General features: G+C 64.2%; 1 long non-coding RNA gene across 3 annotated transcripts in view; it reads right to left on the bottom strand.

Annotated features, from left to right (window-relative positions):
• Nucleotides 1–13,968, bottom strand: part of LOC141576433 (uncharacterized) — a 75,746-nt gene that overhangs the window by 32,063 nt on the left and 29,715 nt on the right. For 2 of the 3 annotated variants that reach the window (XR_012504839.1, XR_012504841.1), the window contains 2 exons: nucleotides 8,844–8,923; nucleotides 2,976–3,055 (listed from right to left, as the gene is read on the bottom strand). This is a non-coding gene — a long non-coding RNA (uncharacterized LOC141576433). The remainder of the gene's footprint in view (nucleotides 1–2,975; nucleotides 3,056–8,843; nucleotides 8,924–13,968) is intronic. The other variant, XR_012504840.1, reaches the window with a different exon arrangement.

Raw genomic sequence — 13,968 nt, 5'->3', positions numbered from 1 at the left:
CCCCACAGGACCCCATGAGGCCCTTCCTGTCCCGTATCACACTGGGTATCCAGACCCACTCGGGACGGGATACAACTGGGCCAACATCAGCACGCTGAGATGGACATCACCGTCCGCAGGGAGGGGATCGAGGGCCAAAGTTTTCCGCCTTCTATCTCGGACTCGGGCTCGGGCACGGGCACGGGCACGGGCACGGGCACGGGCACGCTGCAGCCAGGGGACGCCTTGGTCCTCGGGGGGCCTCCCTCGTCGTGGACGACCCGGGTCCTCTTGTTTGGGGGGACGCCGGAGATTTTTCCCACGGGGCCCAAGGTTCGCAGGGGCAGCCGCTGACCCTAGCCAGGGGGGCACACTGAGACCACCTGGGGCCAGGGAACCAGTCAGATCAGGGAGGCCAGGCCCTGGCCCCAAGGAAGGGCTCTGCCCACGTGAGACCGCCTGTTGGCAGAGTTTCGGCCGGCTCCCAAGTGTGAAAGAAGGGGCAGGGGGCGGGTGTCAGCAACCTTCCAAGAGGGGTGAAAGCCAAGTGGAATGTGTGGAGGGAGGGGTCCAGCCTGGAGACTTGTTCCTGGAGTTCGAAGCCTCGCCCGGTACGTTACCACCAAACCACCAGCACCACCGCTACAGCCACCCCCGGCCCCGCAAGCCTGCTGACCCCCAGGCAGGTTAAGAGCTGGGCAAAGCGCAGGAACGAGCCACCGCAGGGCTTGCTCCAGAAGAGGCCCGTGGGGACAGTCAGGGTCTAGAAGGAACGGTCGTGTGCCCGGAGTATGCACTTGGGAGACAAGCTGGATGAGGGGTGGTGATAGGGGAGGTGGGGGGGGGGGCGCGCGCACGCGCGCGCATTTCGCTCAGTCCAACAGAGGTGGGCCTTAGGCAGCGTCTTGAGACCTCTTCTTGATTTCCCCGCTGGGCTGCGGCCGCAAGCACAGGGCCACAGGGTCAAGACCTGGAGAGCCAGGGCTGAATGGAAGCCAGGGCCCTTCCTTCTCATCGCTGAAGTGAGGCTCGGGGCCTCTTCGGGACAAAGCCGAAGTCTGCAAAGGCATGGCCCAGGGGTCCGCTCGGCCCGGCTCCTCTCCTGTGCTGTCCTCTCGAGGAGGTGGGTCCGGGAGCCCTGGGGACAGGACACGACAGGCCTGTGCCAGAATCCTGGACACCCCGGGAAATGGCAGAAATTCTTGGCTCAGGAGAAGGGCTCCTTCTGCAGTGTCTCCTTGGTCCTGAGAGCGCCGTTCCCCTCTGGACTCCGACTGCGAGCCCTCGCTGGGCCTCGGGCCCCCTTGGCACTGGGTAGCCAGGCTCCCCACGTCATCCCCGAGCTGGACAGAAAAGCGGCACTGGGCCGGACTCCGCCACTGCTGCCAATGGCAGCACAACTCTGGCTGGGCTCAACGCGGCCCAGAGAGGCTTCGGGGGCCCTGGGCCTGCCCAGGCCGGACCTGCTCTTACTCCCAGGGGAAGGGGCACGCACGCGGCCAAAAGCCCGCGGCCCCGGGGCAGCCCAGGGCGGCCCCTGGCCTGGCCTGGGCTCCAACCGAGCAGCTTCCTCTAGTCCCGCCCAGACATGGCGGCCGCCAGAGTCCCGGAGCCTCCACTTCCTCTACCCTACAAGCCAGGCACCGGCGGAGGGGGGCCGGGGGGGGGGTGTGTGTGGGGGGAAGGGACGGGGGCCGAGCGCCTTCCCCCGGTGCCCGCCTCTGGAGCTTCTAAGGCCTCGGGTCACACCTCCTGCCCCTTTGCTGGCGGAGCTCTTGATTTCCCGGGGCACGGGCCGGGCCCTTGTTCCCGACTGTACGCCCCTGCCACTCCTCCCCAGGAAGGGACAGCACAGGGTCCGCGAGGCTGGCGACTGGCGGACCTGTTCCTCTTGATGGCAGCATCACACCAGAAACAGCAACCTGCCTCTCCCCAGTCCTCTCCCTCCGCCCTTCGCTGACGAAAAAACGAAATGGCAGGCGAAAAGCAAGGTGCCTCAACATCTTGGCCACTTTGGCGGGACGGGGGACGGGGGACGGGGGACGGGCGGGCGCCTCAAACCCTTGTACGCCACCCTGAGTGGCCTCGTCTCTGAGGGGTCCTCTCAAGCCGCCTTCACCACAAAAAAGCGAGGACTCCCCCATCGAGGCACCCAGCAGTGGACCTGCAGCTGTATCTTTAGCAATCGGTTCCCAAGCCGAAGACCTTGGGAAACACACTGAGTGTGGGCACAGAGTTCGAGTCACATCCGGCCCGTGCCTGGCGAGACACAATCTCACGGGTCACCCAGTCTCGTCCGCATCCCCCTTCCCAAACGTCCAGCCGGCGCAACCTCTCAATAATCCAGCAAGAGCGCCCTCCCATGGCCTTCCCGGCCTGGGCGAGTGCCAGGGTGGAGCGAGCTGGGCCCAAGGGTGCTCAGGAGGCGAGGGGAGGAACAGGCATACGGGGCTCCTGCCCTCACAGCACAAAAGGCCAAAGGCCTAACAGGCCTGGATCTCCTCAAAGGGTCACCAACCGCCTGTGCCCCCTTGGGGCTGAGACCGCGGCTTCTCGTGGGTGAGGTGGGCGGCCGAATGATCACGTCGCTGGCAGTTAAGCTTCACAGAAGCTGGAGGCCAATCTGGGTCCCGGTCGCAGGTGCACACGCCCCAGGCCCTGGCTCGGGCCCAATTCCTCTCCACTCTCCCCGGTCCTGCAGGACACTGACCTCAGTTTCCACGTGCCGATCGCCCGCATGTACACGGATGATCCACATGCTCGTCCAAGCATCTCTTCCTTCCCACTCCACAATCACGACCTGCCTCGAGAGCCTTTCTCTGCCACGGCGGAAAACTCCGGCCTAGTACACCAGTGTCCCCCCGCTGCCGGGAACCTACCTTGGGAGTCTCTCCTCCTCGAGGCTTGCCGACATACCAGAATCACTGCCTCTTTCCCATGATGAAATAAACCCTTTTGGAAGAGGAGAAGGAAGGGAACAGAAAGCACTCACTCACCCAGAACACCAGCGCCTAGAGATGGACCGACGTCCCCGATGATGTCCCTTCTCCACCTTTCCTTCCGCGCTCTGCCTCCTCTGCAACGAGAGAGAGAGCCCAACGCCCTTCACTCAGTGAGGGACCGCCACGCTGCTGGTTAACAACGGGCCGCGTGCAGCCCCGGCCCAGGCAACCTCGACAGTGTCTTCGGCGACTATTCGTACCAGCTCCCCGGGACCAGCAAAACTTCCGAGGAAAGCAGGGTGTGAAAAATCAACCGCACTCGTCCTTTGGAAATTGCGCGGGTGTCGGACGGAAGGAGCTCTTACAGGAAGGACCGTGTCGGGTCAAACCTGGATCATACCTCCCCCCACCACCAATCTGTCTTCCGTGGGAACCACAGCCATCACCTTAGCGTTTATAGCCGCAGAGCTCTCCTCCTCGGCTCTGGACCCGAGGGACTGTGGCGGGATAGCGATGGGTAACTTGGCAAGCCCGCGCCCTCCACCGCAACTGGAAAGGCAGACCCTCCACTGACAGGCAGCTCCTATGACGGGCTGGTAAGCAGTCACCAAGCTCTCCCATCCCTGGCCGCACACAGCTCCCCTGCACTGACTTCCCGGGGACGAGGCCTTGTGTCCTGGGACCGGGGGGGAGTCGGTGCGAGTGAAGAGCTACCCCACAGCTTTGCTCCGGGTGGACGCCGAGCCCGGAAAACGAACCCCGGTGACGCCACCACGCACACCTGGCGCCTGGGTAACTACGACTCTGCACGCCTCGGCGCGCGGCGCCTCCATCGATGACAGGGAGGAAGGGAGGCAGAAAGAAGAGAGGGCCCTAGTGTCCAAAGACAAGGGACAGGTGAAACAAGGCAGGCTCCTCCCTGCTCCCCGCCATTCCCCCCAGCATCCCGCACCCCGCCCCAGCTGAGACAAGGGCACTCTACCCTGGCTGCTGGTCGCAAAAGAAAAGGAGAGGATCTAGCAGGACAGGACCTGACTCTGCACAGACACACCAAGGCCAGGGGACCTACAACGCTGAGAGCCAACGAACGCAAAAGAGCCTACATTGCTACGTCAGCCCGGTGGGGTCCCAGAGCAGGCGAGATGGACACGGCCCTCTGTGCGTCGGCTTGCTTTCACCTGCATTCAAGCCCGCGAGCGCGCGCACACAACAATCCCACGTCTTTCCCACTGCAGGGAGGGGGTCGCAAGGCGGAGGCACAAGTGAGGAGCCGCCACGGTGCACCGGTGAGGGCTTCTGCCTTGACTGGGATAATACATCTCCCTCCACGGTGGCACCTCCAACGCACTCACAGGGGAAAAGTACGAGAGAAGGAACGGTCTATGTGAATATATACGCATACGCACACATACGCAAGTGCACGTGTGTCCCTGGTACACGTACCTCCTTACGACACACGCGCACCCTTACGTACGTAAATACGTAAGTACATAGGTGCGAACGAGTCCGGGGTTTGAGGGTAGAGTACGGAACACACTCCCGTGGAGAGCTTCCCAGAAGGGTCCGCTGAACTAATGGCCCTCACCAAGGTCCTGTATCTGTGTGGATGGAGACACTGAGCTCTGCACCTGTCCCATGGACTTCAAACCCGCACGCATACGCGCACATCCTCCCCCACCCCCGCCCCCCACTGCCCGGGACCCCTACCACCACAACCTCCCCAGGGCACTCGCTGGCAGAGTGACTTCCCGAGCCCCCCTGGAGGTGAGCAGGAACAATCCACCCCAGCTCCCCGGGTCCCTGTCAGTTCCTCCCGCTGTCCCCGTGGCCTAGCCCCTCTTGGGCCTGCTCCGGAGCCCTTAGGCCCGTTGAGGTAGCTGGAGGAGAGCAGGAGAGAGACAACCACGCAACAAGAGGGGACATGCGGGTCCCCGTGCCACCTCGAGCTCTGAATCAGTGTCCTGAGAGAGCTAGGCTTCTGCCTGAGAAGACCCGTATGGGTAGCGGTCCCCAAGTGCGCAGACATAAACAGGGTCCCCGGTCGCCAGGAAGTGTGGACTAGAGCGAAGCGGAGATGGAGCCACGGATACACACGCATCCCTTTGGCTGTCCGCACATGTACCGGCCTTCTGCCCACGAGAAGCCCCGAAGGGGAGAGAGACACCACCTCCGAGCAACACCCCAGTAGACCAGTAGAGCCAACCCCACTTGCAGGGCCTGGATGGCTCTTGGGCCTCCCTGGGCCTTTTTTGATCCACAAAGGGCGGAGGGAGAGGCCACGCTCGCAAGGGTGGTTGGCATTTCTGGAGCAACAGTGCCATCAAGCGGAAGCTTTTTGAGCACGGCCTCCAAACCCTGCCTGTGGATACCGTGGGCAAGGGCCTGTGATGGGACGAAGGGTGGGTTTGGTTCACTCAGAGGATTCCCGGTGGGGGTGGGGGTGGGGCGGCCAACTCCGGAACACCGCCAGAGTAAGGTGCGGGAGCGAAAGGAGGTGGTGGGAGCCGAGCTCGCCCACCCGGGAGCCCCTGGCTGTCAGGCCGGCCGGGCTTCCCAGCCTTGGGGGCGTGGCCTCGGCAGCCGCCATGTTCCGGAACCAGGAGCTGAAGCTACCCCATCCAGGGCGTCCGGCCCCCGAAACTCTGCCCTCCTTGCGGGACCCAGGTCCGCCGGCGGGATCCCGGGGGAACCCAGGACCCGTTGCCGCTGCCCCGTCGGAGGCCCCGGGTCCAGCAACGTGGACAGAGGGGAAAGGGGGAGGAGGCGGCCACCCTGTCAGGGGCAGCATTCTGCAGACAGGACGGAGAATTTCCCGATTAGTGTCTGGTCCCGGAGCCAGACAAGGAAGCGCAACGTAGGCGGGCCGCACATCCCGAGTTCCAGCTCCACTTCCGGTTCGGGGTGTGTTTCGTTTACTTTTGCGCCCGCCACAGAGGGTCTGGGTGCCATGCCCCACAGGACCCCATGAGGCCCTTCCTGTCCCGTATCACACTGGGTATCCAGACCCACTCGGGACGGGATACAACTGGGCCAACATCAGCACGCTGAGATGGACATCACCGTCCGCAGGGAGGGGATCGAGGGCCAAAGTTTTCCGCCTTCTATCTCGGACTCGGGCTCGGGCACGGGCACGGGCACGGGCACGGGCACGGGCACGCTGCAGCCAGGGGACGCCTTGGTCCTCGGGGGGCCTCCCTCGTCGTGGACGACCCGGGTCCTCTTGTTTGGGGGGACGCCGGAGATTTTTCCCACGGGGCCCAAGGTTCGCAGGGGCAGCCGCTGACCCTAGCCAGGGGGGCACACTGAGACCACCTGGGGCCAGGGAACCAGTCAGATCAGGGAGGCCAGGCCCTGGCCCCAAGGAAGGGCTCTGCCCACGTGAGACCGCCTGTTGGCAGAGTTTCGGCCGGCTCCCAAGTGTGAAAGAAGGGGCAGGGGGCGGGTGTCAGCAACCTTCCAAGAGGGGTGAAAGCCAAGTGGAATGTGTGGAGGGAGGGGTCCAGCCTGGAGACTTGTTCCTGGAGTTCGAAGCCTCGCCCGGTACGTTACCACCAAACCACCAGCACCACCGCTACAGCCACCCCCGGCCCCGCAAGCCTGCTGACCCCCAGGCAGGTTAAGAGCTGGGCAAAGCGCAGGAACGAGCCACCGCAGGGCTTGCTCCAGAAGAGGCCCGTGGGGACAGTCAGGGTCTAGAAGGAACGGTCGTGTGCCCGGAGTATGCACTTGGGAGACAAGCTGGATGAGGGGTGGTGATAGGGGAGGTGGGGGGGGGGGGGGGCGCGCGCACGCGCGCGCATTTCGCTCAGTCCAACAGAGGTGGGCCTTAGGCAGCGTCTTGAGACCTCTTCTTGATTTCCCCGCTGGGCTGCGGCCGCAAGCACAGGGCCACAGGGTCAAGACCTGGAGAGCCAGGGCTGAATGGAAGCCAGGGCCCTTCCTTCTCATCGCTGAAGTGAGGCTCGGGGCCTCTTCGGGACAAAGCCGAAGTCTGCAAAGGCATGGCCCAGGGGTCCGCTCGGCCCGGCTCCTCTCCTGTGCTGTCCTCTCGAGGAGGTGGGTCCGGGAGCCCTGGGGACAGGACACGACAGGCCTGTGCCAGAATCCTGGACACCCCGGGAAATGGCAGAAATTCTTGGCTCAGGAGAAGGGCTCCTTCTGCAGTGTCTCCTTGGTCCTGAGAGCGCCGTTCCCCTCTGGACTCCGACTGCGAGCCCTCGCTGGGCCTCGGGCCCCCTTGGCACTGGGTAGCCAGGCTCCCCACGTCATCCCCGAGCTGGACAGAAAAGCGGCACTGGGCCGGACTCCGCCACTGCTGCCAATGGCAGCACAACTCTGGCTGGGCTCAACGCGGCCCAGAGAGGCTTCGGGGGCCCTGGGCCTGCCCAGGCCGGACCTGCTCTTACTCCCAGGGGAAGGGGCACGCACGCGGCCAAAAGCCCGCGGCCCCGGGGCAGCCCAGGGCGGCCCCTGGCCTGGCCTGGGCTCCAACCGAGCAGCTTCCTCTAGTCCCGCCCAGACATGGCGGCCGCCAGAGTCCCGGAGCCTCCACTTCCTCTACCCTACAAGCCAGGCACCGGCGGAGGGGGGCCGGGGGGGGGGTGTGTGTGGGGGGAAGGGACGGGGGCCGAGCGCCTTCCCCCGGTGCCCGCCTCTGGAGCTTCTAAGGCCTCGGGTCACACCTCCTGCCCCTTTGCTGGCGGAGCTCTTGATTTCCCGGGGCACGGGCCGGGCCCTTGTTCCCGACTGTACGCCCCTGCCACTCCTCCCCAGGAAGGGACAGCACAGGGTCCGCGAGGCTGGCGACTGGCGGACCTGTTCCTCTTGATGGCAGCATCACACCAGAAACAGCAACCTGCCTCTCCCCAGTCCTCTCCCTCCGCCCTTCGCTGACGAAAAAACGAAATGGCAGGCGAAAAGCAAGGTGCCTCAACATCTTGGCCACTTTGGCGGGACGGGGGACGGGGGACGGGCGGGCGCCTCAAACCCTTGTACGCCACCCTGAGTGGCCTCGTCTCTGAGGGGTCCTCTCAAGCCGCCTTCACCACAAAAAAGCGAGGACTCCCCCATCGAGGCACCCAGCAGTGGACCTGCAGCTGTATCTTTAGCAATCGGTTCCCAAGCCGAAGACCTTGGGAAACACACTGAGTGTGGGCACAGAGTTCGAGTCACATCCGGCCCGTGCCTGGCGAGACACAATCTCACGGGTCACCCAGTCTCGTCCGCATCCCCCTTCCCAAACGTCCAGCCGGCGCAACCTCTCAATAATCCAGCAAGAGCGCCCTCCCATGGCCTTCCCGGCCTGGGCGAGTGCCAGGGTGGAGCGAGCTGGGCCCAAGGGTGCTCAGGAGGCGAGGGGAGGAACAGGCATACGGGGCTCCTGCCCTCACAGCACAAAAGGCCAAAGGCCTAACAGGCCTGGATCTCCTCAAAGGGTCACCAACCGCCTGTGCCCCCTTGGGGCTGAGACCGCGGCTTCTCGTGGGTGAGGTGGGCGGCCGAATGATCACGTCGCTGGCAGTTAAGCTTCACAGAAGCTGGAGGCCAATCTGGGTCCCGGTCGCAGGTGCACACGCCCCAGGCCCTGGCTCGGGCCCAATTCCTCTCCACTCTCCCCGGTCCTGCAGGACACTGACCTCAGTTTCCACGTGCCGATCGCCCGCATGTACACGGATGATCCACATGCTCGTCCAAGCATCTCTTCCTTCCCACTCCACAATCACGACCTGCCTCGAGAGCCTTTCTCTGCCACGGCGGAAAACTCCGGCCTAGTACACCAGTGTCCCCCCGCTGCCGGGAACCTACCTTGGGAGTCTCTCCTCCTCGAGGCTTGCCGACATACCAGAATCACTGCCTCTTTCCCATGATGAAATAAACCCTTTTGGAAGAGGAGAAGGAAGGGAACAGAAAGCACTCACTCACCCAGAACACCAGCGCCTAGAGATGGACCGACGTCCCCGATGATGTCCCTTCTCCACCTTTCCTTCCGCGCTCTGCCTCCTCTGCAACGAGAGAGAGAGCCCAACGCCCTTCACTCAGTGAGGGACCGCCACGCTGCTGGTTAACAACGGGCCGCGTGCAGCCCCGGCCCAGGCAACCTCGACAGTGTCTTCGGCGACTATTCGTACCAGCTCCCCGGGACCAGCAAAACTTCCGAGGAAAGCAGGGTGTGAAAAATCAACCGCACTCGTCCTTTGGAAATTGCGCGGGTGTCGGACGGAAGGAGCTCTTACAGGAAGGACCGTGTCGGGTCAAACCTGGATCATACCTCCCCCCACCACCAATCTGTCTTCCGTGGGAACCACAGCCATCACCTTAGCGTTTATAGCCGCAGAGCTCTCCTCCTCGGCTCTGGACCCGAGGGACTGTGGCGGGATAGCGATGGGTAACTTGGCAAGCCCGCGCCCTCCACCGCAACTGGAAAGGCAGACCCTCCACTGACAGGCAGCTCCTATGACGGGCTGGTAAGCAGTCACCAAGCTCTCCCATCCCTGGCCGCACACAGCTCCCCTGCACTGACTTCCCGGGGACGAGGCCTTGTGTCCTGGGACCGGGGGGGAGTCGGTGCGAGTGAAGAGCTACCCCACAGCTTTGCTCCGGGTGGACGCCGAGCCCGGAAAACGAACCCCGGTGACGCCACCACGCACACCTGGCGCCTGGGTAACTACGACTCTGCACGCCTCGGCGCGCGGCGCCTCCATCGATGACAGGGAGGAAGGGAGGCAGAAAGAAGAGAGGGCCCTAGTGTCCAAAGACAAGGGACAGGTGAAACAAGGCAGGCTCCTCCCTGCTCCCCGCCATTCCCCCCAGCATCCCGCACCCCGCCCCAGCTGAGACAAGGGCACTCTACCCTGGCTGCTGGTCGCAAAAGAAAAGGAGAGGATCTAGCAGGACAGGACCTGACTCTGCACAGACACACCAAGGCCAGGGGACCTACAACGCTGAGAGCCAACGAACGCAAAAGAGCCTACATTGCTACGTCAGCCCGGTGGGGTCCCAGAGCAGGCGACATGGACACGGCCCTCTGTGCGTCGGCTTGCTTTCACCTGCATTCAAGCCCGCGAGCGCGCGCACACAACAATCCCACGTCTTTCCCACTGCAGGGAGGGGGTCGCAAGGCGGAGGCACAAGTGAGGAGCCGCCACGGTGCACCGGTGAGGGCTTCTGCCTTGACTGGGATAATACATCTCCCTCCACGGTGGCACCTCCAACGCACTCACAGGGGAAAAGTACGAGAGAAGGAACGGTCTATGTGAATATATACGCATACGCACACATACGCAAGTGCACGTGTGTCCCTGGTACACGTACCTCCTTACGACACACGCGCACCCTTACGTACGTAAATACGTAAGTACATAGGTGCGAACGAGTCCGGGGTTTGAGGGTAGAGTACGGAACACACTCCCGTGGAGAGCTTCCCAGAAGGGTCCGCTGAACTAATGGCCCTCACCAAGGTCCTGTATCTGTGTGGATGGAGACACTGAGCTCTGCACCTGTCCCATGGACTTCAAACCCGCACGCATACGCGCACATCCTCCCCCACCCCCGCCCCCCACCCTCCCCCCCTCCACTGCCCAGGACCCCTACCACCACAACCTCCCCAGGGCACTCGCTGGCAGAGTGGCTTCCCGAGCCCCCCTGGAGGTGAGCAGGAACAATCCACCCCAGCTCCCCGGGTCCCTGTCAGTTCCTCCCGCTGTCCCCGTGGCCTAGCCCCTCTTGGGCCTGCTCCGGAGCCCTTAGGCCCGTTGAGGTAGCTGGAGGAGAGCAGGAGAGAGACAACCACGCAACAAGAGGGGACATGCGGGTCCCCGTGCCACCTCGAGCTCTGAATCAGTGTCCTGAGAGAGCTAGGCTTCTGCCTGAGAAGACCCGTATGGGTAGCGGTCCCCAAGTGCGCAGACATAAACAGGGTCCCCGGTCGCCAGGAAGTGTGGACTAGAGCGAAGCGGAGATGGAGCCACGGATACACACGCATCCCTTTGGCTGTCCGCACATGTACCGGCCTTCTGCCCACGAGAAGCCCCGAAGGGGAGAGAGACACCACCTCCGAGCAACACCCCAGTAGACCAGTAGAGCCAACCCCACTTGCAGGGCCTGGATGGCTCTTGGGCCTCCCTGGGCCTTTTTTGATCCACAAAGGGCGGAGGGAGAGGCCACGCTCGCAAGGGTGGTTGGCATTTCTGGAGCAACAGTGCCATCAAGCGGAAGCTTTTTGAGCACGGCCTCCAAACCCTGCCTGTGGATACCGTGGGCAAGGGCCTGTGATGGGACGAAGGGTGGGTTTGGTTCACTCAGAGGATTCCCGGTGGGGGTGGGGGGGGGGCGGCCAACTCCGGAACACCGCCAGAGTAAGGTGCGGGAGCGAAAGGAGGTGGTGGGAGCCGAGCTCGCCCACCCGGGAGCCCCTGGCTGTCAGGCCGGCCGGGCTTCCCAGCCTTGGGGGCGTGGCCTCGGCAGCCGCCATGTTCCGGAACCAGGAGCTGAAGCTACCCCATCCAGGGCGTCCGGCCCCCGAAACTCTGCCCTCCTTGCGGGACCCAGGTCCGCCGGTGGGATCCCGGGGGAACCCAGGACCCGTTGCCGCTGCCCCGTCGGAGGCCCCGGGTCCAGCAACGTGGACAGAGGGGAAAGGGGGAGGAGGCGGCCACCCTGTCAGGGGCAGCATTCTGCAGACAGGACGGAGAATTTCCCGATTAGTGTCTGGTCCCGGAGCCAGACAAGGAAGCGCAACGTAGGCGGGCCGCACATCCCGAGTTCCAGCTCCACTTCCGGTTCGGGGTGTGTTTCGTTTACTTTTGCGCCCGCCACAGAGGGTCTGGGTGCCATGCCCCACAGGACCCCATGAGGCCCTTCCTGTCCCGTATCACACTGGGTATCCAGACCCACTCGGGACGGGATACAACTGGGCCAACATCAGCACGCTGAGATGGACATCACCGTCCGCAGGGAGGGGATCGAGGGCCAAAGTTTTCCGCCTTCTATCTCGGACTCGGGCTCGGGCACGGGCACGGGCACGGGCACGGGCACGCTGCAGCCAGGGGACGCCTTGGTCCTCGGGGGGCCTCCCTCGTCGTGGACGACCCGGGTCCTCTTGTCTGGGGGGGACGCCGGAGATTTTTCCCACGGGGCCCAAGGTTCGCAGGGGCAGCCGCTGACCCTAGCCAGGGGGGCACACTGAGACCACCTGGGGCCAGGGAACCAGTCAGATCAGGGAGGCCAGGCCCTGGCCCCAAGGAAGGGCTCTGCCCACGTGAGACCGCCTGTTGGCAGAGTTTCGGCCGGCTCCCAAGTGTGAAAGAAGGGGCAGGGGGCGGGTGTCAGCAACCTTCCAAGAGGGGTGAAAGCCAAGTGGAATGTGTGGAGGGAGGGGTCCAGCCTGGAGACTTGTTCCTGGAGTTCGAAGCCTCGCCCGGTACGTTACCACCAAACCACCAGCACCACCGCTACAGCCACCCCCGGCCCCGCAAGCCTGCTGACCCCCAGGCAGGTTAAGAGCTGGGCAAAGCGCAGGAACGAGCCACCGCAGGGCTTGCTCCAGAAGAGGCCCGTGGGGACAGTCAGGGTCTAGAAGGAACGGTCGTGTGCCCGGAGTATGCACTTGGGAGACAAGCTGGATGAGGGGTGGTGATAGGGGAGGTGGGGGGGGGGGGGCGCGCGCACGCGCGCGCATTTCGCTCAGTCCAACAGAGGTGGGCCTTAGGCAGCGTCTTGAGACCTCTTCTTGATTTCCCCGCTGGGCTGCGGCCGCAAGCACAGGGCCACAGGGTCAAGACCTGGAGAGCCAGGGCTGAATGGAAGCCAGGGCCCTTCCTTCTCATCGCTGAAGTGAGGCTCGGGGCCTCTTCGGGACAAAGCCGAAGTCTGCAAAGGCATGGCCCAGGGGTCCGCTCGGCCCGGCTCCTCTCCTGTGCTGTCCTCTCGAGGAGGTGGGTCCGGGAGCCCTGGGGACAGGACACGACAGGCCTGTGCCAGAATCCTGGACACCCCGGGAAATGGCAGAAATTCTTGGCTCAGGAGAAGGGCTCCTTCTGCAGTGTCTCCTTGGTCCTGAGAGCGCCGTTCCCCTCTGGACTCCGACTGCGAGCCCTCGCTGGGCCTCGGGCCCCCTTGGCACTGGGTAGCCAGGCTCCCCACGTCATCCCCGAGCTGGACAGAAAAGCGGCACTGGGCCGGACTCCGCCACTGCTGCCAATGGCAGCACAACTCTGGCTGGGCTCAACGCGGCCCAGAGAGGCTTCGGGGGCCCTGGGCCTGCCCAGGCCGGACCTGCTCTTACTCCCAGGGGAAGGGGCACGCACGCGGCCAAAAGCCCGCGGCCCCGGGGCAGCCCAGGGCGGCCCCTGGCCTGGCCTGGGCTCCAACCGAGCAGCTTCCTCTAGTCCCGCCCAGACATGGCGGCCGCCAGAGTCCCGGAGCCTCCACTTCCTCTACCCTACAAGCCAGGCACCGGCGGAGGGGGGCCGGGGGGGGTGTGTGTGGGGGGGGGGACGGGACGGGGGCCGAGCGCCTTCCCCCGGTGCCCGTCTCTGGAGCTTCTAAGGCCTCGGGTCACACCTCCTGCCCCTTCGCTGGCGGAGCTCTTGATTTCCCGGGGCACGGGCCGGGCCCTTGTTCCCGACTGTACGCCCCTGCCACTCCTCCCCAGGAAGGGACAGCACAGGGTCCGCGAGGCTGGCGACTGGCGGACCTGTTCCTCTTGATGGCAGCATCGCACCAGAAACAGCAACCTGCCTCTCCCCAGTCCTCTCCCTCCGCCCTTCGCTGACGAAAAAAAGAAATGCCAAGCAGGCTCCAACCTGGCAGGCGAAAAGCAAGGTGCCTCAACATCTTGGCCACTTTGGCGGGACGGGGGACGGGGGACGGGCGGGCGCCTCAAACCCTTGTACGCCACCCTGAGTGGCCTCGTCTCTGAGGGGTCCTCTCAAGCCGCCTTCACCACAAAAAAGCGAGGACTCCCCCATCGAGGCACCCAGCAGTGGACCTGCAGCTGTATCTTTAGCAATCGGTTCCCAAGCCGAAGACCTTGGGAAACACACTGAGT

This window comes from Camelus bactrianus, chromosome X (genome assembly GCF_048773025.1).
Source record: "Camelus bactrianus isolate YW-2024 breed Bactrian camel chromosome X, ASM4877302v1, whole genome shotgun sequence".
NCBI classification, from domain to species: Eukaryota; Metazoa; Chordata; class Mammalia; order Artiodactyla; family Camelidae; genus Camelus; species Camelus bactrianus.
Note: the sequence above shows the minus strand (reverse complement) of the source record. Positions and strands in the feature narration are given on the sequence as shown.